The sequence below is a fragment of the Penaeus japonicus genome, unplaced genomic scaffold, assembly GCF_977035675.1.
Source record: "Penaeus japonicus unplaced genomic scaffold, GWHDUDI00000001_assembly GWHDUDI00000040, whole genome shotgun sequence".
Classification (NCBI taxonomy): domain Eukaryota; kingdom Metazoa; phylum Arthropoda; class Malacostraca; order Decapoda; family Penaeidae; genus Penaeus; species Penaeus japonicus.
The window spans coordinates 6151563-6159062 of record NW_028234442.1 but is presented as its reverse complement, the minus strand read 5'-3'; positions in this window follow the sequence as shown (position 1 = coordinate 6159062).

Below are 7500 nucleotides of genomic sequence, written 5' to 3'. Positions count from 1 at the left end.
TGAGGAAGAGGGGAGGAAGTGGTAGAGGAATTGGAGGACGAAGAGGAGGGGGAAGAGGAGGGGGAGGAGGAGGTGAATGAGGAAGAGGTGGAGGAAGAGGAAGTCGAGGAGAGAGAAGAGGAAGAGGAATTGGAGGACAAAGAGGAACAGAGGAGGAGGGGGAGGAGGAAGAGGTGGAGGGGGAGCAGAGGGAGGAGAAGTATGAGGAGGAGTAGGAGGAAGAAGACGAAGAAAGAGAAAAGGAAGAAAAGAGAATGAAGTTGATAAAAAGGACAAAGAGACGAGAAGGAGAACAAAAAAGGTGAAAGGAAATCCTAGTGTATTCGTAAGACAGATGTAACATACAGCCGCATTCTGCTGATTCGAAAACGATAATGGCCTGAACTTCGACCTGGGATACATCTTTAACGTCTTTTCAATACCCTTTTTAAGATGTTAATACGTATAAAACAATATATACATTTGTTTGTATATCACTAATCTTTAACACGGACGTAAAGAAGAGCATGTCTGGTTCTATACTAAATATAATTAGTGTAAATAAATGGATAGCAATACGAACAGCGCATGTGAACCAATCAGCTTCTTAGCTGTGGAAGAGGGGCGTGGCTTCTGGGCGAGGATAGCATAAGGTGAAATGCAGCAACGTGGGCTTCGGTTTGCGATCTAGGATATGCCTAATACTTTTGCATATATCAGTTTCTCTTGTTAATAATACCTTCAGTGATCATGCAGTGATATGGGTTAATTGACAGTACAAACACACAACTTGTATAGAGATATTAAGAATAAAAACATACATCCCTTTAGGTATTTGTATGCAGGCGTTACTTGTTTGAGCATGTTTGTATGGCTGTATATATACAATGAATATGTATCTATCTTTCTCTAGGTATATATTTATATATATTACCGTATTTCTTTTTTCTTGCTCAATGTCACAAATATCAATCCTTGCTTAAGTTCTCTGCAATTATGAAACAGCCTACTGTTCATGGCGAAGATCAACGCGGTTAGAAAGGTTAGAAAGAAACTCAAGCTTTATGCAACGGACTTAGGAAAGCACTGATTTTGCTTCGTATATTGGAACCGTATTTCTAGTTAAGGTTCGATTTTGTAGCTTACTAAAGAAACAAGGAAATCTAGATATTCTAGACACTAGCATATTACGAGAGGTGGATGTACTATTTTTTCAGGGATGTTTATATGGGGTTATATAATACAGGTAAATGGTAGAAGTATTTTATTTTTTTGTTTTTGTGTTACAAAGTCTGGATATGTTATGAACGTAGATCAAATATACATATTACATGGGACAGTTTGTAAGTACATCGAAAGTATATGTAAATATATCACAAGGTTACGAGGAACAAGTATAATAACTTGGTATATCTTAAGATAAAACGAGGGAAAAAGATAAAGAAAAATAGAGAAATAATAAAGAAAAAGTGTGGAGATCCTACAACATGAACACATATATGAAATACATAAGACGTTACATAATACGGATATCATCTTACGCTTAAAGTTACACAAAGAGAACAGAGATGAACATAACAGGAACTCTCAGACTTCTGATGAAAGTTCTGCAAATCTATTTCTCAAATCTCCAGGATCATAGATATATCTAGGTGGCAGTACTATACTTAGGGACGTAGATTTTTTTTTAGAGGGGAGATGTTAAAACAATTATATGTAAGTATATATGTGCTGCTATATTGCAAATAGATCGGTAAAGGGATGATACCACTTATCCAACTAGGGTAATGTAATAGTAACTATTAACAGTAACATAAATATACGTGTTGTCGAGGAATAGAAAAAGTACTTATATTGATAATGTCATTCAAGAGAGAGACATGTGACAGGTATCTGCCTTTTATCTGGGATAAAGTTTTCTTGCAGTTCTACCCATTATACCCCTATAGCTTGGAAACAACTTGGTACCTGTCCATGTGGCCAACACCCTAGACAGCGCTATCCCCCCTTCGTCTTTGACCCCCCCCCCTCCCGTGCGCCATTGTTGTTATTGCTTTTGCTACCTAATAAAAAGACTTACTTACTTGTTAGATTTATTGGCTATCAACCAGCGGCACATGTCAAGGTTATTAAGCCAATGATTCCATTTTATTTTATCAATCTATAGAAGGTCATAAAGTTTTGTCTCCTTGATTACTTTACTTATTATTTTTTCATTGTCAGATAGTAGATTTTTTATATTTAATTCAATATTTTTTATTTGTAAATATTTTTTTTATTTTTTGTCTTTGATTATTGAATTGATTGCATGTTGTTAATATATGTTTAATTGATAATGTGCTATTGCAGTGTTGGCATTGAGGAGGGAATCTTTTTTCTATGTAGGGAGTGAGTTGGGTCATTCTTGTTGTATTTACCCTGAGGCGGGCCAACACCACCTCCTCCCTTCTGTCTTTTCTGTGGGCTGTGTCCCACATTTTTATTTTTTCTTTGGTTTTGTTCTGTATTGTGAGGTCGGTCCACTCACTCTGCCACAGGAGATGGATTTTTGCTTTTATAAAAGAGACAAAACACCTGAGATCTGTGCGGATAATACCAGGCTCCAGATCACCAGTCGACCCGGCTAGTTTGTCAGCCTGTTCGTTGCCATGGATACCCGAATGTCCAGGTACCCATATCAGCTTGATTGATTTATTGGCACTATGTAATTTACGAATGATATTACCCTGTATTTCATTATTGGTGGTTTCTAGGGATTTAATGGCTTTAATTGAACTTAACGAGTCTGAAAATATGACTATTCTATCGTGGGTCGTCGATAGGGCAAAATCTAAAGCTTTGTCTATTGCAAAAAGTTCAGCAAGAAAAATCGATGTATGATTCGGCAATCGAAATCTCAACTGACATTCAGTCGACCATACACCCGCTCCCACACACTCGTCTGTCTTGGACCCGTCGGTATATAAATGAAAAAAGGAAAGATGTTTAATTAGGATCTCTCTGAACCTCTGGCGTACCTCCACCTCCGACACCGTGGCTTTGGCTGATGGTAGCCATTCTAAAAAGGTGGTGAAATTTGGTGTCTCCCACGGTGCTATATTTGACTGAACCAGGGTATCGATGGTAGAATCTATACCGACTTTTTCTGTGAGGTCATGGAGTCTATTGCACAGCGGCTTTCCGCCGCGGTGCTGTGGCCCTAACTGCCGGCGCAAAACATCCCTGTTGGGATGCTGGGGCTGCCTGGCTACCTTGGCGGCATAAGTCAGCGCAAGCTGGCCGCGTCTAAGACGGAGGGGAGGTACTCCCGACTCTACCTCTAGGCGCTCGGTGCGAGTGCACTTAAGGGCTCCAAGACAGACGCGTAAACACGCATTCTGCACAACATTCAAACCTTTCAGAGTTGAGCTCGTTGCCGAGCCATACACGATTGACCCATAATCTACTTTAGACCTAATCAGGGATTTATATAACATCAGTAAAGACTTTCTATCAGCTCCCCATTTGTGTCCAGAAATGCACTTTAATAAATTGAGTGCTTTTTGACACTTATTCTTTAACTGACCAATGTGGTCTTTCCAATTTAATCTACTATCAAAGAGTAGACCAAGAAATCTAGCTGAATTTTGAATAGGTATTGGGTGGTTGTCTAGAGTTAGCCTGATGTTGGGCTTTCTCCTATGGGTAAAAACCACGCCAATACTCTTTCTTATGGAAAACTTAAAACCCCACTGGAGGCCCCAGTTATGAATCATATCCAGTGCCAATTGGATCTGATTTGCCGAGAACTCTGCATTATTGCTAGAGTGCCATAATGCACAATCATCGGCGTACAGTGAGTATTTAAGATTCCGAGGAGATGGTAAAATGTCATTTATCATACTTAAAAATAATGTTGGAGACAAGACACTTCCTTGTGGGACCCCGTTTGCCTGGACAAAAATGTCCGAGAAAGTGACATTGTCAGAAAATAATTTGACAGAAAATGTTGTCAGAAATGAAATTTTGGATAAAACAAGGCAAGTTTCCACGCAATCCGAAAGCATAAAGTTTTCTGAGTAGGCAATGTCGCCATGTCATGTCGTAGGCTTTTTCTATGTCTAAAAATACTGAAATAAAAAAATGCTTTTTGGCAAATGCTTCATGAATATGACTTTCCAGTTTTACTAGCTGATCGAGAGTTTGATGTCCCTTTCAACTAGTAAATTCCTGGTATTTAAAAAATGCAATAGCCTACTATTAACAATTCTTTCCATGACCTTGCATAAGAACTTGTCAACGCAATTGGGCGGTAAGAGATGGCGGATCTGGGATTTCCCCCTCCTTTCAATATGGGAATGATGTGGGCGAAGTGCCATGAATTTGGAAAAGTCTGGCTTTTCCAAATATCATTGTACACTTCTAGCAACTTATTCATGTCATCATGATTAAGATGCTTTATCGTCTCATATCGAATCTCATCGGGGCCTGGGGATGTTCCTCTACAGGCTTCTAGGGCTCGGACAAGCTCATTTATTGTAAGATCTTTATTGTAATCAAAGTTATCTGAATTGGTTGCAGTTCGGATGCTTCCTTGATGGTCAGGAATGCAGGATTGTAGTTTTCCGAGCTGCTTGTATAAGAGAACTGCCTGGCGATTGTGTTAGCAATGTCTCTAGGTGAATCATAATTATTTCCCTCATGGATGATGTTTCTGATTTTAATTGATAATTTTTTTCTATTGATTTTATTTACTGTGGACCAAACCTCTGAAATTTTGGTGTTGCTATTGATCGTAGAGACAAAGCTTCGGCAGGAGTCTCTTTTGGCTTGTCTGCTTGTTCTTCGAGCCCTAGCTCTCGCTTGTTTGTAATTGCGAAAGTTCTTGTTTGTGATATTATTGTGGAAAAGCCTGTAGGCCCTATTTCGTTCACATAGCGCCCTGCGGCAATCTGGTGTCCACAATGGAACTCTATGCTTAATGCTATCTGTCGAAGTCTTAGGGATGGTTGCCATTGCTGCATTTATAATACTATTTTGAACATTGTTTACTTCATCATCAATGGTTTCTCCAACAACTTCGAGCTTGACGCTCCTTGTGAAGGCGACCCAATCTGCTCTTTTTACGTTAAATTTGGGTGCTGAAGGCGTCCTCGTGGTGTCGCATGAATATTTAATACAAATAGGAAGGTGATCACTTCCCAACGAGTCGTCAATGGTGTGCCACAGGCACTTTGCTGCTAGTGTTGAAGAGACCAGTGATAGGTCAATAAAGCTCAAATTACCGGTATTATCGTCCACTCGCGATGGACTACCATCATTTAGAAGGACCAGATCAGAGTCGTTGATCAACTTAACTACTTGCTCACCTCTACCATTCACCTGCAGGGAACCCCATGACGTATGACGAGCATTAAAATCACCTAGAATTAATTTATTGTTTGGCAGACTGTCCTGAATAGCAAAAAGCTTATCATAGATTACCATTTTATCAGGTGGACAATAAGCTGAGCATATAGTCAGATACGTGTTATTGAATTAATCGTCACTTCAGTGAAAGGGAGATTCTGGTGGATGCACATGGCGACTCTGCCTCCACCCCTTCCCTCTCGGTCTTTTCTACAAAAATGGTAGTTTCTTAGCGATACGACCTCGTCAGAGACTTGGTCGTTTAAATGGCTTTCTTGTAGAACGATAATATCGGGAGCATAGGACGAGGCTAATAATCTAAGGGAGTTTAATTTTGATCTAAGACTTCGACAGTTCCATTGTATAATGGTATACGTGTTGATTACGTTTTTTGGGGTTTGGAAGTGCCTTGTCTGCCGGTTTTTATTTTATTTTTTGGGGAGGGAGGCGCCTCCTCCTCTCCCTCGCTTCCCGAGGGCCTCTCTCGGGAATTTTTGGAGACAGTAGCCTCCATGGCCTGCTCCCCTCCACTAGGGAGACGCCCGGCGGAAGATGATCTAACCTTACGAGTAGACAAAAAACCAGGCGAAGTCCTAGTGGGGGTCGCCTGGACTAGAAGGTGCGATCCGGATTGTGATTTGGTATCGTCCTCCTTAAGATGCTGTTTTTGCTGGGTTGATTCAGCAATTTCTTTAATTGTTTTGTTCAATTCTTTAATCTGATTCATCTAGTCCTTTACTGTTTCTTTTAATTTAGAAATTTCCTGGTCTTTAACTGCGAGCTGCTGACTAACACTGATTGCACTGGAAACATTGTTAGTTACTGCTGAGGCGTAAGAAGTATTGGGTTTGCTTGTCAAACCTTCAACTTTCTTCTTGGCCTCATGGTAGCTAACATCGTGCTCTCTCATGTATGCCAATGTCTCAGTCTCCTTCTTCAGGCTACTGCATTCAGCAGAGCCTGACTGATGGGGACCTCCACAGTTAGCACACTTGAGTGTCTTTTCCGTGCATTCAGTGGTATCATGAGCTCCAGTACATTTACCGCAAGTGAATTTGTTAGTGTCCTTATCATTGCATTTTAATGAGGTGTGTCCAAATTTTTGGCATCTATAACACCACATTGGTTTTTGAATGTAAAGTCGTACTTGAACAATCTCATATCCGATTTTGACAGTACTTGGAATTTTTGGTGAAGAAAAGGTAAAAAAACACATTCTGGTCTTTATTCGCGCATTCCCATCCTTCTTGGTCATGCAATTTACGTCTACTACGTTTTGGTCATTCATGGCATCAAGAATTTCGCTTTCTTCCATTGTCCCTGTGAAAGATTACTCCCTTACAGGTATTTGGGCCAACAGGAATAGTTACTTTTACTGTAATGTCATGAATCTGCGTCAGCTTAAGTAAATAATTAATCTGAGACTTAAATTGCACTTTCACAAGGAGGCTGCCATCTCGCAATTTACGGACAAAATCAAAACTGCCTTCCACTTGACCATCAAGGACCTTCTTAATGATAAAAGGGTTGACATTCTGCAGGGATTGATTTTCATTTACGCATTGAATGTTCACGCACCTCGCATTCTGTGGAGGGATATCAATATGTCTTCTGGGTCGGTCATTGGTCGGAGTTCCTTTAGTGGTCAAATTTGTCATGGAGAGTTTTGGAGTCGCCCCTCCTCCTTAGGGAGGAGGAAGGGTAGCCGGGGTATCAATCATACTGGGTGTCGGACCAGGTCCGAACCCTGGGCCAAAGCCCGTTGTCCTGAGAGGACTACCTTTCCCTTAACTATTGTATATCAACCTAATCCCAATAGCTAAGAGAGGATAAAATAAAACAAGTCTTATCGTTAAACGTCCTCGACCCCCCTTAGTGGTAGCCTGGTTGCGTTCTCCAGTACCGACTAAGGGATTGGAGTTGTATGTAAGGCACCTTCCTACCGTCGAACCTACCTAGTGCGAGGGACGGTAAGTCAATGCCCACCCCCCAAGCGAATACAGGAGCTCACAAGGAGACTCCTGTAGGCTCAGGAAAGTCACACGGAAAAATGGAAAAAAATCAGGGGGAGAGAACAGTTGCGCCCAAAGGACGCCCCAGACTACTGGGCCTCCCTACCCAGGGGTCACAGCC